We start from the raw sequence: 19191 nt of genomic DNA, 5'->3' as shown, positions 1-19191 counted from the left end.
TGGCAAGGGATTGTGAATCACTCCTGGATTCATGCTCCCAGCGCGGGACAAATCATCTGTGATTCATCTCTGGCGGGAGAACGGAGAATTTCAGCCCCAGATTGTATAAGTAAGAGCCTGTCAATTATTCCCTTCTTTGAAAACTGGATGAACATTTAATTAGCAATGGGTTGAGAGTATATTTCCCTCCCTCCGCTCTGCTCCCTTCAGTCCAAGAGGTAGAGATGTGAATGAATACGACATCAACTGGTTTAACCATTTACCGCCAGCTCTGATTGCCAGCACAAAGCACTACTGGGCCTTGCTTTCCTTTGCCAAAACCGCTCGCATTTCTTTTATCTACTGCAAACGTTCTTCTTAATCCCCTCTCCCCTGTCTCATCCATACACACCTACAACAATGTCTGCGAGGAACTCATTGACTTCTTTGTCACTAAGATTGAAACTATCCATGAAGCTGCATCTGCCCCTACCCTCCCACTCAATAGTCCATCAGACCAAACTTCATGTAAGGTTGACACAGGTCTGGTCTAACCTTGAGCTTGCATTTTTCTTTCTCTTCTCCCCTATTGCTCCTCATGCTCTCTCAGAACTAATCTTGTCACCGAGACCCACCTCCTTCTCCACTGACTCATAAAAACAAACAAATCAGGAGCAAGAGTAGGTCATTTAGCCCCTCAAGCCTGCTCCGCCATTCCAGAAGATCATGTCTGGCCTGACTGTGGCTCAACTCCACTTTTCTGGCTGCCCGCCCCACCCCCACTCCCATTACCTTTAACTCCCTTGTTGATAAAATATCCATCTAACTTGAATATATTCAGTGGTCCATCCTCCACTGCTCTCTGGGAAGGAGAATTTCACAGACTGATGAGCCTCTGAGAGAAAAAAAAGCTCTCAATATCTCAGTATTAAACTGGAGACCCCTAATTTTTAAACTATGTCCCCTTAGACCAGTGTTTCAAACTTTTTTGCCCGGGACACATTTTTACCAACCAGCCATTCTTTGTGACCCACACCAGCCGACCTTTGCGACCCACACCGGCTGACCTTTGCGACTCACGTAGGCCGACCTTTGCGACCCACGCCGGCCGACCTTTGCGACCCACACCGGCCGACCTTCGTGACCCACGCCGGCCAACCTTCACGACCCACGCCGGCCGACCTTCGCGACCCATGCCAGCCGACCTTCACGACCCACGGCGGCCGATCTTCGCGACAACGTTTTCACTTACCTTTAATGTGACAGGTGAGCCTGCTTGGTTCTCACGATCTCACTGGCTTTGTCATTCAATGCTACATTTCAGGTAATGACTTTAGCTGATGATTTAAGATCTCACTGCACCATTGAAAAAAATAGAGGGTTGTCCTTGAGCTCGCCATGTTTAGTCTTCAAATATCTTTGAAGTTGTGAGGGTTTTAAACTTTCATTTGCCAGTACTTACCTGCAACACGGTAGCACAGTGGGAAGCACTGTGGCTTCACAGCGCCAGTGTCCCAGGTTCGATTCCCCACTGGGTCACTGTCTGTGCGGAGTCTGCACCTTCCCCCCGTGTCTCCATGGGTTTCCTCCGGGTGCTCCGGTTTCCTTCCAAAGACGTACAGATTAGGTGGATTGGCCGTTGTAAATTGCCCATAGTGTCCAAAAAGGTGAGGAGGGGTTATTGGGTTTCGGGGATAGGGTGGAAGTGAGGGCTTAAGTGGGTCGGTGCAGACTCGATGGGCTGAATGGCCTCCTTCTGCACTGTTTGTATATTCTATGTTCTATAACACACTTGAACTTTGAATCCTGATTTGCAGTGGAACAATTAAGAACCCATACCTCAAGTAATCATCTTTATGCTGCTTTGTTCCTGTTTTCAGCTTCTTCATGGGTTGTTCACCAGAGGCCCTGGAGTTCACACCAGTACTGCTGGCAGCAGCAAAATGGAGGAATCTCTCTCGTGCTCAGAACACATTACGTCAGTATATGGGAGCATGACCTGCTCTCTGCCGCTGCTTCTGGTGAGAAGACTCCATTGTTTGCTGAAAAAACCTGGCCCTGGACAGCGTGCTGAAGTCAGGAGGAGGCGGTCCACCCTGCTGGGCTCCGAGCCTGCGCACTGCTTGATCCAACACGCATGTGTGGGAAGGCTGACCACCTCAAAAGTCCGTCGCAGGCGGCATTTTTAAAAGCCAGCCGCAGCGATTGGACGTTCCTCCCACGACCGGGAACGCCGCGACCCTCCTGAAACCTGCCCGCGGCCCACGGATCGCAACCCTGAGTTTGAAAAGCCCGTACCTTTGACTCCCTCACAGGGGGAATAATCCTCACATTACCGACCCTGTCACGTCCCCTCAGGACCTTATATTTTTCAATTCCACCACCTCTCAATCTTCTAAACTCCAATGGGTATAGGCCCAACCTGCTCAACCTTTCTGTTCCTCCTAAACTGTTGGCATCCACCTTTCCTTCCTGGTCCCATGTTAGCTTGTGTTGTATATTGTTACCTCTTAAACCTCCCTTTTCTCTCCAAAATGAAGGTTTTCTTGTCCCTCAATATCACTGATGGATGCCAAAGTTCTAAGCTTTGGAATTCTCTCTCTAAATCTCTCTGCCTCTCTCTCCTCCCTTAAAAGTTTCCTTAAAAGCGACATCTTTGACCAAGCTATCCTGATATATCCTTGTGGAGCGCTGTCAAATTTTATAGAACATAGAACATAGAACAATACAGCGCAGTACAGGCCCTTCGGCCCACGATGTTGCACCGAAACAAAAGCCATCTAACCTACACTATGCCATTATCATCCATATGTTTATCCAATAAACTTTTAAATGCCTTCAATGTTGGCGAGTTCACTACTGTAGCAGGTAGGGCATTCCACGGCCTCACGACTCTTTGCGTAAAGAACCTACCTCTGACCTCTGTCCTATATCTATTACCCCTCAGTTTAAAGTTATGTCCCCTCGTGCCATCCATTTCCATCCGCGGGAGAAGGCTCTCACTGCCCACCCTATCCAACCCCCTGATCATTTTGTATGCCTCTATTAAGTCTCCTCTTAACCTTCTTCTCTCCAACGAAAACAACCTCAAGTCCATCAGCCTTTCCTCATAAGATTTTCCCTCCATACCAGGCAACATCCTGGTAAATCTCCTCTGCACCCGCTCCAAAGCCTCCACGTCCTTCCTATAATGCGGTGACCAGAACTGTACGCAATACCCCAAATGCGGCCGTACCAGAGTTCTGTACAGCTGCAACATGACCTCCCGACTCCGGAACTCAATCCCTCTACCAATAAAGGCCAACACTCCATAGGCCTTCTTCACAACACTATCAACCTGGGTGGCAACTTTCAGGGATCTATGTACATGGACACCTAGATCCCTCTGCTCATCCACACTTTCAAGAACTTTACCATTAGCCAAATATTCTGCATTCCTGTTATTCCTTCCAAAGTGAATCACCTCACACTTCTCTACATTAAACTCCATTTGCCACCTCTCAGCCCAGCTCTGCAGCTTATCTATATCCCTCTGTAACCTGCTACATCCTTCCACACTATCGACAACACCACCGACTTTAGTATCGTCTGCAAATTTACTCACCCACCCTTCTGCGCCTTCCTCCAGGTCATTGATAAAAATGACAAACAGCAACGGCCCCAGAACAGATCCTTGTGGTACTCCACTTGTGACTGTACTCCATTCTAAACATTTCCCATCAACCACCACCCTCTGTCTTCTTTCAGCTAACCAATTTCTGATCCACATCTCTAAATCACCCTCAATTCCCAGCCTCCGTATTTTCTGCAATAGCCTACCGTGGGGAACCTTATCAAACGCTTTGCTGAAATCCATATACACCACATCAACTGCTCTACCCTCATCTACTTGTTCAGTCACCTTCCCAAAGAACTCAATAAGGTTTGTGAGGCATGACCTACCCTTCACAAAGCCATGCTGACTATCCCTGATCATATTATTCCTATCTAGATGATTATAAATCTTGTCTCTTATAATCCCCTCCAAGACTTTACCCACTACAGACGTGAGGCTCACCGGTCTATAGTTGCCGGGGTTGTCTCTGCTCCCCTTTTTGAACAAAGGGACCACATTTGCTGTCCTCCAGTCCTCTGGCACTATTCCTGTAGCCAATGATGACATAAAAATCAAAACCAAAGGTCCAGCAATCTCTTCCCTGGCCTCCCAGAGAATCCTAGGATAAATCCCATCAGGTCCCGGGGACTTATCTATTTTCAGCCTGTCCAGAATTGCCAACACCTCTTCCCTATGTACCTCAATGCCATCTATTCTATTAGCCTGGGGCTCAGCATTCTCCTCCACAACATTATCTTTTTCCTGAGTGAATACTGACAAAAAATATTCATTTAGTATCTCGCCTATCTCTTCAGACTCCACACACAATTTCCCATCCCTGTCCTTGACTGGTCCTACTCTTTCCCTAGTCATTCGTTTATTCCTGACATACCTATAGAAAGCTTTTGGGTTTTCCTTGATCCTTCCTGCCAAATACTTCTCATGTCCCCTCCTTGCTCGTCTTAGCTCTCTCTTTAGATCCTTCCTCGCTACCTTGTAACTATCCATCGCCCCAACTGAAACTTCACACCTCATCTTCACATAGGCCTCCTTCTTCCTCTTAACAAGAGATTCCACTTCCTTGGTAAACCACGGTTCCCTCGCTCGACGCCTTCCTCTCTGCCTGACCGGTACATACTTATCAAGAACACGCAGTAGCTGATCCTTGAACAAGCCCCACTTATCCAGTGTGCCCAACACTTGCAGCCTACTTCGCCACCTTATCCCCCCCAAGTCACGTCTAATGGCATCATAATTGCCCTTCCCCCAGCTATAACTCTTGCCCTGCGGTGTATACTTATCCCTTTCCATCATTAACGTAAACGTCACCGAATTGTGGTCACTGTCCCCAAAGTGCTCTCCTACCTCCAAATCCAACACCTGGCCTGGTTCATTACCCAAAACCAAATCCAACGTGGCCTCGCCTCTTGTTGGCCTGTCAACATATTGTTTCAGGAAACCCTCTTGCACACACTGGTCAAAAAACGACCCATCTATTGTACTCAAACTATATCTTTTCCAGTCAATATTTGGAAAGTTAAAGTCTCCCATAATAACTACCCTGTTACTTTCGCTCTTATCCAGAATCATCTTCGCCATCCTTTCCTCTACATCCCTAGAACTATTAGGAGGCCTATAAAAAACTCCCAACAGGGTGACCTCTCCTTTCCTGTTTCTAACTTCAGCCCATACTACCTCGGAAGAAGAGTCCCCATCTAGCATCCTCTCCGCCACCGTAATACTGCACTTGACTAGTATCTGATAGTACTCCCCTGAAGTGCCTTGGGACATTTTACTGTGGCCGGGATTTTCTGGCCCTGTTGTGGTGGAGATTCACCAACCCAGCTAAAAGTCCATTGACTTACACGGGACCGGATGATCCCAGTGGCGGGCAGGGCTGGAAAATACCACCCTGTCTTAAAGGTGATATATAAATGCAAGTTGTTATTATTGTCGGTATTTCTTTCTGTCACATGTTGAATCATCTGCTGTGTATTTTATTTTTCTGTCACAATGTGCTCAACATCAGAAAATCGATGAGCGAGTACAAAATTAATGACAAATTTGCACAATACTTTAATTTTTCTGTCCCTAAACAATCACTTTCTGGCCTAAAATTAAATGTAAAGTAAGTCTGTGACTGGTAATTGTGGTTTCAAGATTAATTGCTGTGCTCAGAATCTTTTTTTTGTCAGGAAATGTCCTGATTTTCTTCTCAGGCATCATCAAATATAATTTTGAGCTGTCATGATGGTGCTTTTTGGATCAAAAGCACATTTCCTTCCAGTAGCTTTGATCTGCTGCTGAGTGCTCTATATTTCTACTCTTACTCACTTTTCCATTATTTATTTGGTGATTCATATCTTTGGCACAGTAAAGCAAGCAAACGGAAAAAGAATTGGCGGAATTCACTGTTCCTGGGACTGTGTTGATGCCGGGGCAGGATTCATGGAGTTCCACGACAGCAACACTGGCGCCGTACCTGGAGCGATTCTGCTACTGTTAATGGGCTGGCACTGGCGTCACGTAGAACACAATCGATTCCAATGAGGAATGGTGCGAGATTCGCTGGGTCCGGGATTGACACTCAGGAGGCTGACAAGCTGCAGCCGCATAAACACACTTCACTCCACACACACACACCATGCCAGCCAACAAGGTGGCAGCGAGGAGAGCGGCGCCCCGTTTCGCAGACGCCAAGCTGGAGACCCGCCTGACTACCGTGAGGGAGAGGCAGGCCACCCTGTACCCCGGCCCGGGAAGGGGGCTTCCAGCTGCCGCCATTTGTCGTGCCTGGGTGCTGGTGGCAGAGGTGGTCAGTGCCACCAGTAACACCGACCGGACCGGCCTGCAGTGCCAGAAGAAACTGTACGACTCCCCAGGGTGGACAGAGTGAGTAAACAGCACTGTGCCCTGGCACTAACCCCTGTCCCACATACCCGTAACCTGATTCCCCCCCTCCCATCCAGAGGGCGTCCGAACCCCCATCCTGCACCACATGCCGGCACCCATACCCATCGCCATGGCCGGCATGTAACCCTAGTCACTGAGCCCACCAGCTGCCCACCCACTGGGCTGCATGCGTCAGACTGTCTAACACTGTCGCTTTCTGTTTCCCCCTACCCCGCCAAGGAGAAGGCTACCCATAACCGGCGGGAGCGGGAAAAAAACTGGAGGGGGACCGCAGGATGTCCGGCCCCTGACCATGGCTGAACAGAGAGCCCTGGATGCGGTCGGCAGCCCAGAGCAATGGGAAGTCGCCGGGGTGGAGATTGGCTGCGGGCAAGAAAATGAGACTCCGCTGAGTTGCGGTTGCCCATGACACATGTGTCAATACCACCCCACACCACCCACACGCCACCCTTACCCTCATCCCCACACCACCCTCACCCCCAACCTCACCCCAAGACCACCCTCACCCCGATCCTCACCGCACACCACCCACACACCACCCTCACCCTCATCCCCACCCTCAACCCCACATCACCCTCACCCCGACTCTCACCCCCACTCCACCCTCACCCCGACCCTCACCCCACACCACGCTCACTCCCCCCTGGCCCGCGGTCTAATCATGCGTCTTGCTTGTGTCTTCCAGGACCTGCTGGTGATGGGGCAGGTCCATCCGGTGTCGCCCGTCCCCAGCCAGTGCCACAGCCGTAGCCCCCCCCACCCAACCCGTCCCCATGTGATGATGGCAGCAGCATCGATGGCAGCACTTGATGCAAGACCTTGGAGCTCGAGTCTGGGGATGACACAGATGTCCCAGTACAGCTGTCTCCAACACACTCCCCCATCCCAGAGACACTCACCTCAGTTGGGCACTTTAGTGAAGAGGTTCCTGGGACACCCTCTGGTCTGCACCGCACAGCTGCTCCAGTACAGCAGGTGGGGGTAAGAACTCCCTAAGGGGACAGACGGATGGTCAGAGGGCGGGCCGATTCCGGGGACTAGCTGCCATCTTGATGGGCTTCGGGCTTCTGGATTGGACAGTCCCATCTATAGTGCACATTCATCGAGTGGAACCCCTTTCGGTTTGTGTAGAGTGGCCTGTCATCTGCAGGTGGTCATAGGGCGCCATGCGTCCCGTCGATCACACCCTGGATCCAGGGCATGTGGGTGATTGCGGCGAACCCCGCTGTTTGGGCATCCTGGTGGGCTCGGTCCACATTGAAATGCGTAAAGGTTCAGGCCAACCGTCACCTTGATGGCCCCCGGGAACAGGTGTCCTCTCCCTTTCCCCCACAGTGACAGATGTGCTATGATCTGGCAGATGCCGCACTGTCTCCCTGCTCAGCCTGAGCCTTCGAAGGTATGCTCAGTCTGGCAGGCGGTGCCGGTACATGCAAGGCCTCATGCGGCACCTCCTGTGCATCTCCTCCTCCTCGGCCTGATGGGCGGCCCGTTCTCTATCCAGGGCAGCTGCCTCCTGTTCTCCTGGGGCAGGCTCCGCTGCTGCACACTCTGCTGCTGGAGCTTCCTCCTCCTCGAGCAGCACCAGCTCGGACAACTGCAGGGCATCCCCAGGGCTGCAGCGACCAGGAGGAAGACCACCATTGCTGGTCGTATTCCAATATCCATTGTCTGCAGGGAGTGAAAGGCAGACATGTTCGTATGGTGCGTACCCCCGTGCCCAACCAGGTCCAATGGGCTACATTGTGCCCCTGGTTGGCACTGCAGACCCTGCCCCCGCATGTCCGCCCCACCCCCCAACTCCTGCACCCGTGGCCCTGTCGGTGCCCTAAACTGTGGGGGCCTCTGGCCCAGGCGCCCGTCCCTGCTGCCAGGGGTACCATCGCCGGGTGCTGCCTTATCGACGCTGTCGATGTGATGGAGAATTGCGATTTGGCGTCAAATCAGCACACGCTGTGATTTTGCCGGCGGAACCGGTTCTCTGCCCAATCACGTTTCCCGATTTCAGCAACGGCCGGTGGGGAATCCCGCCCAATATCTTTTCAAAGCTTTAATACTCAGCTTATAATAATGTGGGAAATTCCACGGTATTGGACACTAGCAGACTGCACCTATTTGCGATGAAGAACTTTCTCAAAATCTACATTTTGCTTTTTGGACCCCCTTAATTCTTTCACTCTCCTGGTTTGTGGCATCTCGGGCTGGATTCGCCGCAGCCCCGCGCCGAATTTGCATTCAGGGCCCGGTGCCGGTCCAGCGATTCTCCGGGACCCGAGAATCGGTGTGATCGCAGAGTACGCCGAGCGGCTGGGGGCCCATTGACAGAGGCCAGCCCAACGATCCTCCGCTCCCGACCGACCGAGTTCCCAACAGCGTGGAACTAACCTGCTGTTGCCAATCGGATGCTCGCGCGGCGGCTGCGGACTCAGTCCGGGGCCGCCCTGTTGGGGGTTGGCGGGGGAATCGGACACCGGGGAGGCCTTATAGGTGGCTGGGGTTAAGATCCAAGTGGTCAGATCCTCATGCGCGCGGCCTATCGGGGGTCTAATTTTTCAGTCTGCCTCCGCGGTCCAAGTCCGCCATGACGCTCGGCGCGGCCGCTGGAAGCCACCGTCGCGCGGACTCAAAACCGGAAGTACGGGGGCCCGTATCCGCAGCTGAAGCTGCTAGCCCCCTGCAGGACTTTGAATTAGTTGTACGTTTTTGCAGGAATCTCCAGAGTAAATCTCATGTTTTTACACCGGCGTGGGGACATGGTCCCATTTTGGGAGAATCCAGCCTCTCATGCCACTACGCTTTAAGCTGGTTTGTGGAAAGCATGGTGAATATGCAACTGGTTGTGCATCACTCTCCATTTCAAACTTAGCGGATGTGATTCTCCGATGCCCGACGCCGATATCGTAATCGGCGATCGGGAGGAGAATCGACTCCGACGGCCAAATCATGGCCGACGCCGGTTTGATGCCGGTCAGCCATGCTCCGATCCCTCGGCATTGGCATGTCATCGGTTGGCCTTCCCATGACGCTCTGCCCCCGATGGGCCTAGTTCCCGATGGCGCGGGACCCGTGTGGTCTCAGCCACGCGGGAACCCGGCGTTGCGGCTGCGAACTGTGTCCAGCTAAGCCACACTCGGCCGGGATCCGTGCCGATGACCGGGGTGGCTTCTGAGAGGGCTGGGGGGCCTGGTGGGGGGTGGCCAGGGGTGGGCTGTGAGGCCGCTGATGGTGAGTCGGGTCCATGCACGGACAGCACCATGTTGTACGGCGCAATCGCTGCAGGTCATCAGCCGTGCGCATGCGCGGCCAGGGACTCGGCCATTCTCTGCCTGTTTTCGGCGCAAGAGCTGGGAGTTTCACCCGGCGCCGTTGCTAGCCCCTCACCGTCCCGGAATCGGTGAGGGTTTCACGCAGAAAGTTTGGTCGTAAAAGACCACACATGCTCCGTTGGCGTCACCACTTAGAGAATCCAGCCCAGCATGTTTTCCAAATCTTCTTGTCACTGAAGTAAATACTACATCATGTATTCTGTAGTCGTTTCACATTTGTTGCTCCAACAGAAATGTAGAAGTAATATTGAGCCAAATCTTCCAGTTTGCGATGATTCTGGGACAATTACCACTGAATGTGAAGATAATTATGGCTCCATCTTTTTCTGTCCTCACAGCTGTGTCATCCTGCCAAGGCTGCAGCTGCGATCTCTCAGTGCGGCCATCCACGGAGAGCAATGGTGAAGAGGACATTCCCCTTTTTATGACTCCATCTGCCTTGTTCAGATGAGCTTTTAAATGTCTGAAAGGGTTTTATGAGGTTAATGGGTCAGTGAGTGAGTGGGTAAGTGAGGGTTGGGTTGATGAGTAGGAGTGGATGAGTGTGGGGGATGAGAGTAGGTGGATGTGAGCTGAAAGGTGTGGGGTTTGAGTGGGTAGGAGTTGGGCATTTGCATCACTGGGAGTGGGTAATTGGGTCGAGGAGGATAGGTAGTTGGTTCGAGATGATATGGGTGTATGGGTTGGGGGAAGGTAGTAATTTCATGGGGGTGAGTATTTGGGTTGTGGAGCTGGGTGGTTGGTCAGCTGGGTGGGTAGACAGAGTGGAGCATATGTGGAGGGGCAGTGGTAAGGGACAATACAGGGTTAGTATCTGGGTAAGTATCGTGCAACAGGCCTAGGTCTCTGACATTGACATCGTTGTCGGAGACATTTTCCGAAGAGCCCGGGCAGAGCTAATCTTTCCTTTGGATGATTAAACTTCCCGGGTAGTTACCGCACAGGTGCATGGGTCAGGACATTGCTAGGGTCCCAAGGCACAACAGCACAATCGTCTCAACTCTTGCCACTGTTGGCTTCAGAAGATTCGGCCTATATTTGGAAAAAACAGTAAAACGGGGAAATAAGATTATGAACTGGTCTGGTACACTTTAAAATGGAACACCAGTAAAATGGGGAAATAAGAATACTGGTCCGAACTGGTTATTCCTTCAACTGTTAGAGATGCCATTCTTCAGTTGAGGGATTAAACCAATGCCCCATCTCCTGGTCAGAGGACGTAAGTATTCCAGGTATTACTTGAAGGGGTGTGAGAGATTTTCTCCAAGTTTGGGACCAAAATTCCTTGCTCAGTCAAGATCATCAATGCTGGATATTTACCCATTCACTGATTGTGGGACTTTGCTGCTTGCAATTGGCTATTGTATTATCTACTGTGGTGAATGTATTCACCTAATGCATGTATGATACTGTAACCTATGACCTTATGACCTGGAAGTGGTGATATGAGCTGCTTCCAGGTACTGTACTGTAACCCCGGTGGGCTCCGCCTCTGGCTCCTCCCTCACCAGGGCCATATATAGACCGGCCGCCTGTGGGCGGCATTCATCTGTACAACCGACTCTGGCTAGGCAAGTTCATGATTAATGAAGCCTAATGTTCACTCGCTCTCTCTGCCCCTCGGTGAATTGATGGTATATCAATTTAATAATCATAGACAGCACTATGGAAGCCACTCTAAAGCTAGACAGGCTCGAACTCGACACCCGCGCGTCCGAAGCTAAGGAGATATTCGAACATTGGCTTCGATGCTTCGAGGCCTACCTCGATTCCTCCACAATGCCTCCCACGGAGACCCTCAAGCTGCGACTCCTCCACGCTCGGGTGAGCCATCGAATCTCAGTAATGATCGAGAAAGCGGCCACGTGCGAGGCGGCGGTCGCAACCCTCAAGGCTCACTTCGTGAAGCCTGTAAATGAGGCATTCGCTAGACACCCCCTCACTACTCGCCGTCAATGTGCCGGAGAATCACTGGACGAGTATCTGGAAACCCTGACTCTACTCGCGAGGAACTGCAGCTGTCGAACACATGGGGCGAAATTCTCCTACCCGCCCCGCCACATTTCTGCGCTGACCGGCCGGCGGGAGTCTCCGTAACGCCGGCCGGTCAATGGGGTTTCCCATTGTGGGGCAGCCCCACGCCGTCGGGAAACCCCCGGGCGCCGGCAGAACGGAGACTCCCGCCGGCGGAGAATGACGCCCATGAACTCGAACATGACGCTCGAACTACATCAGGCAGCGCCTGCTGGAAAACAGGACCTCCGACATGCGGGACAGGGTAAAGCTAGCTACCTCGCTAGAGGTGGCCTACCAGAACCTCAGTGCATTCCCCACGGGCCTTGCAAACCCCTCGTGGACAACCTTGTCGCAGCCCCCATCGGACCCGACTACGTCGCAGGCCTGCGCCGCGCGTCTGCCGGTCCAGCCCGGGGAACCGCAGTGCTACTTCTGCGGCCAGGGCCAACAACCCCGGCAGCGTTGCCCAGCCCGCACAGTGACGTGGAGCAACTGTGGGAAAAAGGGGCACTTCGCTAGAGTCTTTCTGGGCCGACCGAAGGCTCAGATATCAAAATTGCACCAGGCCGGACCCATGGACTCGCAGCCCCCCAGACGCCGCAATGTGGCTGTGTGCCTACCCGGAACGCCCCCGTCAGATGCGTCATCAGCATCGTGCGACTCGTGGGGGCCACCATCTTGGTCGCTGGCCCCAACACCGACCGACACGTGCGACTCATGGGGGCCGCCATCTTGGCCGCCGGCTCCGTCACCAACCGACACGTGCGACCGATGGGGGCAGCCATCTTGGTCGACATCTTTGCCCCAGCCCGACACGTGCGACTCATGGGGGCCGCCATCTTGTGATTCCACCGACCACACAGGCTACCTGCATGTTGGGTGCAGTCACTCTCGACCAGTCGCAGCCAAAACAGCTGAAGAACTCCATGATGGTTGTCCGGATCAATGGGCACGAGACCCCCTGTTTTTTTGACTCCGGGAGCACGGAGAGCTTTGTCCACCCCAACACGGTAAGGCGCTGCTCCCTCCACACCTACCCAGCCTCCCAAACAATCTCCCTTGCCTCCAGGTCCCATTCGGTTCAAATCCGGGGATACAGTACCGCAAATCTCATGAAGCAGGGCGCAGAGTACGCTCGTTTTAAGGTCTACGACCTCCCCCACCACTGTGCACCCCTACTGTTTGGATTGGACTTTCAATGTAATCACCGAAGCCTGACCTTACAGTTCGGCGGACCCTTGCCCCCCCCCCTCACGGTGTGCAGCTTCGCGACCCTCAAGGTTTCCCCCCTTCACTCTTTGCAAACCTCACTCCTGACTGTAAGCCCATCGTCACCAGGAGCAGGCGGTACAGTTCGCTAGACATGACGTTTATTAAGTCGGAAGTCCAGTGATCGTTGAGTGAAGGGATCATCGAGGCCAGCAACAGCCCCTGGAGAGCGCAAGTGGTGGTCGTCCGGACCGGGGAAATGAATCGGATGGTTGTGGACTACAGCCAGACAATTAACCAGTTCACGCAACTGGATGCGTACCCCCTCCCCCGCATAGCAGAGATGGTCAACCAGATCGCGCAGTACCATGTGTTCTCAACAGTCGATCTGAAGTCGGCCTACCACCAGCTCCCAATCCGCCCGAAAGAGCGCCACTACACTGCCTTTGAAGCAGCCGGCCGACTCTTCCCCTTCCTTAGAGTCCCCTTCGGCGTCTCTAATGGGGTCTCGGTCTTTCAGAGACGATGGACCGAATGGTGGTCCAGTACGGTTTGCGGGCTACATATCCGTACTTGGACAATGTGACCATCTGCGGTCATGATCAGCAGGACCATGACGTCAATCTTCAGAGATTCCTCCAGGCTGCCCAATCCCTCAATCTCACATACAACAAAGAAAAGTGCATCTTCCGTACTACCCGACTAGCCATCCTCGGCTATGTCGTGGAGAACGGAGTCCTAGGGCCCAACCCTGGCCGTATGCGCCCCCTCACAGAACTCACCCCTCCCCACAGCCGCAAGGCCCTAAAACGATGCCTGGGGCTATTCTCATACTACACCCAGTGGGTCCCCAACTATGTGGACAAAGCCCGCCCAGTTATGCAAACCATCAGTTTTCCCCTGCAAGAAGGCCGAAAACACCAAGGCCGCAATGCATGCGGTGGTCGAGTCCATCCCCTTTCAGGTAGAGAGCGATGCATCAGACGTCGCACTGGCCGCCACACTCAACCAGGCGGGCAGGCCAGTAGCATTCTTCTCTCGGACCCTCCACGCTTCCGAAATTTGAACCCCTCGGCCGAGAAGGAAGCACAAGCCATAGTGGAAGCCGTGCGGCACTGGAGGCACTACCTAGCCGGTAGGAGGTTCACCCTCGGCACCGACCAGCGGTCGGTCGCCTTCATGTTTGACAGTGCACGACGGGGCAAAATAAAAAATGACAAAATCTTGAGGTGGAGAGTTCGCAAGTACGATATCAAGTATCGTCCTGGGAAGCTCAACGAGCCCCCAGATGCCCTGTCCCGCGGCACATGCGCCAGCACGCAAGATGACCGACTTTGGGCTATCCACAATGACCTCTGTCACCCGGGGGTCACCCGGCTTACCTATTTCATCAAGGCCCGTAATCTGCCCTTCTCCACCGAGGAGGTCAAGGCAATGACCAGGGACTGCCAAGTCTGCGCGGAGTAGACGCGACGGTATGGAAGGCCGTTCTTCTGGCCCTCAGGTCTAGAAGTCTCCCGATCCCCCGCTGGCAGGAGGTCCTCCCTGACGCGCTCCACTCCATCAGATCACTCCTCTGCAAAGCCACAAACGAGATCGCTCACGACCGTTTGTTTATCTTCCCCAGGAAGTCCATCTCTGGGGTCTCGCTTCCATCTTGGCTGACAACTCCGGGGCCAGTCCTTCTCCGGAGGCACATGAGCAGCCATAAGACCGACCCCCTGGTCGAGAGGGTCCAGCTGCTCCACGCCAACCCCCAGTACACCTACATCGTGCGCCAGGACGGGCGGCAAGATACGGTCTCCCTACGGGACCTGGCGCCAGCTGGTTCCCCTGCCAACGCGCCCCCCTCCCCGCTGCCCGCCACCATCCCCTCCACCCCGTATGCTCCCCTGGGTCTCCTGTATTGTCCCGCGCTGACCACCACCACCACTGCCACCACCCATCACCCCTCTGACAACCCCACGCCCCAACCATCACCGACACTCCGGACTGAGGCTCAAGCTCCAGACACAACGCCCCTGGAGTCACCACCTACAACAACCGTGCCCGCCGCACCGCCAGAGCTGAGGAGGTTGAAGAGAATGATCCGGCCTCCAGATAGACTGAATATGTAATGACCCCACGTCACTCCCGCTGGGCTTGATTTTTTTAACAGGGGGTGAATGTGGTGAATGTATTCACCTAATGCATGTATGATACTGTAACCTAAGACCTGACAGTGGTGATACGAGCTCTTCCAGGTACTGTACTGTAACCCCGGTGGGCTCCGCCTCTGGCTCCGCCCTCACCGGGGTCATATATAGACCGGCCGCCTGTGGGCGGCATTCATCTGTACAACCGACTCTGGCTAGGCAAGTTCATGATTAATAAAGCCTAATGTTCACTCGCTCTCTCTGCCTCTCGGCGAATTGAAGGTATATCATCTACATGTAAAGCAATGAGTGGACTTTAACAGTAACTCATTGGCTGTGAAGTTCTTCCCCATGCTGCATCCTGGATTCATCTGAAAAAATACAACATACTTTCTAGTGCTGAACGTTTGCGTTAAAAAAATATTTTATTTTTGTGAAGTTTGATCAGTGCAGCACATTCTGATCCACAGAACGTTGGGAAATTTGGTGCCATTTTTCAAATCTCAATGCTCACAAACACATTTTGTATTTATCATAGAATAATATAGGTTCACCATTTATTCAAGATTAAATAATCAGAAATAAAAGGTAGGATTTTACCACTTCAATTTAGGTGCCGATGTTGAGAGCAAATGCGTGTCGCCAACACATATGGACGGGTGGCAGGACGTGCCCTTTTCCAAACAGCAGCCAATGAATGGTAGGGAAACTGTTTAATTAACGGTAGCAGCTGGGTCCTGGTGCTGGCAACTCCACTGACAGCACATGTGGAGCTTTCAGGCAGCTGAGACCCAGAAGCAGCAGCTGGAAACCTTTGATGGCAATGATGAGATGCTGGCAAGAAAAGCAAGGATTGCCCCATACTTTGGTGATGCCTTCTTTGAGGCTCTTGTACAATCAGTCTGTGAAAGGAACATGCCCTTTTTCCACAAGACAGAAGGAGGAGACCAGCCCTCATAACCAAGATGGCATGAATGGAGGTAGCGGAAATGGTGAGCAGCCGAGGATTTAAGCCTCAAACTTTAGTCCGGTGCAGGAAGCGCTTTAATGATCTCCTTCGGTCTGGAAAGTTGAGTGGAGTTAACAGTTGCTATCTGGAAACCCAGCATTAAGTGAAAGGCAGCCATGAAATTGAAGGCCAAGCGGTGAACACAAGCATAGAGCAATATCAAGCACCAATGTTTGCGATCATCAGTATGGTCGGAGACGCTGTTATTTCCGATCAGTATGGTTGGAGAGGCTGACATTAGCGTAATTCTTAAAGAGTAACGTATCTCAAACATTTGAGCAACAGGTGAAGCTAGCTATTTCATGCTGCTACTATGCAGTAGCAACACAAATACCAACAGAAGTATTTTCCACTAACAGGATGCTGCCCTGAAGCCAAAAATACCTTCTGCCTAACACGCAAATGAGTAATGTATTTCATTGCCAGTTTGATTCCAGGGGCAAAGGCTGTGCATTCCAATGGCGTTAATTTTTTTAATATTCATTCGTGGGATGTGGGTGTCATTGGCCAGGACAGCATTTATTGCCTATTTGTAATTGTTCGTTAGAAGTTGGCGATGCGCTGCTTTCTTGAACCGCTGCAACCCATATGTTGTCGGAGAAATGTTCCAGGGTTTTGACCCAGTGACAATGAAGGAATGACAACATAACTACAAGTCAGGGTGGTGAGTGGCTTGGAGGGGAACTTGCAGTCGGCGATGTTCCCCTACATCTGCTGCCCTTGTCCATCTCGGTGGTCGAGGTCATGAGTTTGGAAGATGAATTACGAAAGGAAATTAGCAGAAAACATAAACACTGATACCAAAAGCTTCTATAAGTATATAAAGAGGGAGAGAATAGCTAAAGTAAATGTTGACCTTTTAGCGGCAGATACTGGTGATATAATAATGGGGAACACAGAGATGGCGGAGGCACTGAACCAATATTGTGCCTCTGTCTTCATGGTAGAAGATAATTTAAAAATTCCAAAAATTAATGCAGATGAACTTGGTGCAATAAACATCATTAGGGAGATGGTATTGAATAAACTGGTGGGATAAAGGCAGATAAGTCTCCTGGACCTGATGACCTGCACCCTGGGGTATTAAGGGAGGTGGCAGCAAAGATAGTGGATGCATTAGTTATGATATTTCAGAATTCCCTGGATCCTGGAAGGGTCCCAGTGGATTGGAAATACGCTGATGTGACGCCCCTATTCAAAAAGGGATAGAAGCAAAAAGTAGGAGACTACAGATCGGTTAGCTCAATCTCTGTACTGGGGAAGTTGCTGGAATCAATCATTAAGGAGGAGATGACTAAACATTTAGAAAGACAAAGCTCAATCCACCATAGTCAACATGGTTTTATGAAGGGTGAGTCATGCTTGACAAACTTTCTTGAGTTATTTGAGGACATAACCAACAAGATGGATTTTTCATAGAATTTTTCATAGAATTTACAGTGCAAAAGGAGGCCATTCGGCCCATCGAGTCTGCACCGGCTCTTGGAAAGAGCACCCTTTCACCTCCACCCTATCCCCATAACCCAGTAACCCGACCCAACACTAAGGGCAATAAGGGCCAATCCACCTAACCTGCACATCTTTGGGCTGTGGGAGGAAACCGGAGCACCCGGAGGAAACCCACGCCCACACGGGGTGGATGTGCAGACTCCACACAGACAGTGACCCAAGCCGGAATCGAACCTGGGACCCTGGAGCTGTGAAGCAATTGTGCCATCCACAATGCTACCGTGCTGCCCAAGGACATTAGTGAACCAGGTGCTTGTTTGTTTTTTTCAACAATCTCCAATGGTTTCAAGGTCTTTTTTAATTCCAGATTTTTATTGAATTCAAATTTCACCACCTGCCCTGGCAGGATTCGAACCCAAGTCCCCAGAGTATTACCTTGGGTCTCTGGATTATGAGACCAGTAACAATACCACTACACCACTGCCTCCCTATTGGGGAACCTATGGATGTGGTATATCTAGGCTTTCAGAAGGCGTTTGACAAGGTGCCACATAAAAGACTGATGCAGAAGGTGAGATCGCAGGGGATTGGGGGTAATGTACTAGGTTGAATTGAGGATTGGCTGGCTGACAGAAAGCAGAGGGTTGGGATAAATGGGTCTTTCTCTGGCTGGTGAACTGTAACTAGCAGGGGTCAGCCCTCAGACCTCAACTGTTTACAATCTATATAAATGATCTGTAAGCAGGGACAGAGTATAACATAGCAAAATCTGCCATTTTGGGTGAAAAAATAGAAAGGCAAGTTATTATCTAAATGGAAAGCAGATTCAAAATGCGTCTGGCAGAGCGATCTGGGTGTCTGTGTTCATGAATCGCAGAAAGCCGGGATGCGGGTACAGCATGTAATAAGAAAGGCAAATGGAATGTTAGCGTCTATTGCAAAAGGATTGGAATATAAAAGTAGAGAAGTGTTGTTGCAATTGTACAGGGTGTTGGTGAGACCACATCTGGAGTATTGTGTCCAGTTTTGGTCTCCTTATTTGAGGAAGGATGTGGTGGCATTGGAGGCAGTTCAGAGGAGGTTCACCAGATTGATTCTGGGGTTGAAGGTGTTGACATATGAGGAGAGATTAAACAGTTTGGGTTTATACCCGCTGGAGTTTAGAAGAATGAGAGGGGACCTGATCAATGTATATAAAATACTAAAAAGGATTGATAAAGTAAACGTAGGCCAAATGTTTCCCCTGGTGGAGCAATCTAGAACAAGAGGTCATGGATATAGGTTGAGAAGCGGTAAATTTAAAACTGAGATGAGGAGGAACTACATCTCGCAGAGGGTGGTGAATCTTAGAACTCGCTGCCCCATATTGCAGTGGAATTGGCGTCATTAAATGGTGTCAATTAGGAGCTAGATATCCTTCCGATAAACAAAAATGGGTTAAAGGGATATGGGGGACAGGTGGGGAGGTGAATTTGACACCAGGAAGAGATCAGTCATGATCGGATTGAATGACGGAGCAGGCTCGAAGGGCTGAATTGGTTATTTCTGCTCCTAACTCCT

The sequence above is a fragment of the Scyliorhinus torazame genome, chromosome 6 (genome assembly GCF_047496885.1).
Source record: "Scyliorhinus torazame isolate Kashiwa2021f chromosome 6, sScyTor2.1, whole genome shotgun sequence".
In the NCBI taxonomy this organism is placed as follows: Eukaryota; Metazoa; Chordata; class Chondrichthyes; order Carcharhiniformes; family Scyliorhinidae; genus Scyliorhinus; species Scyliorhinus torazame.
The sequence above is the reverse complement of the archived record's forward strand: the minus strand, read 5'-3'. Positions refer to the sequence as shown.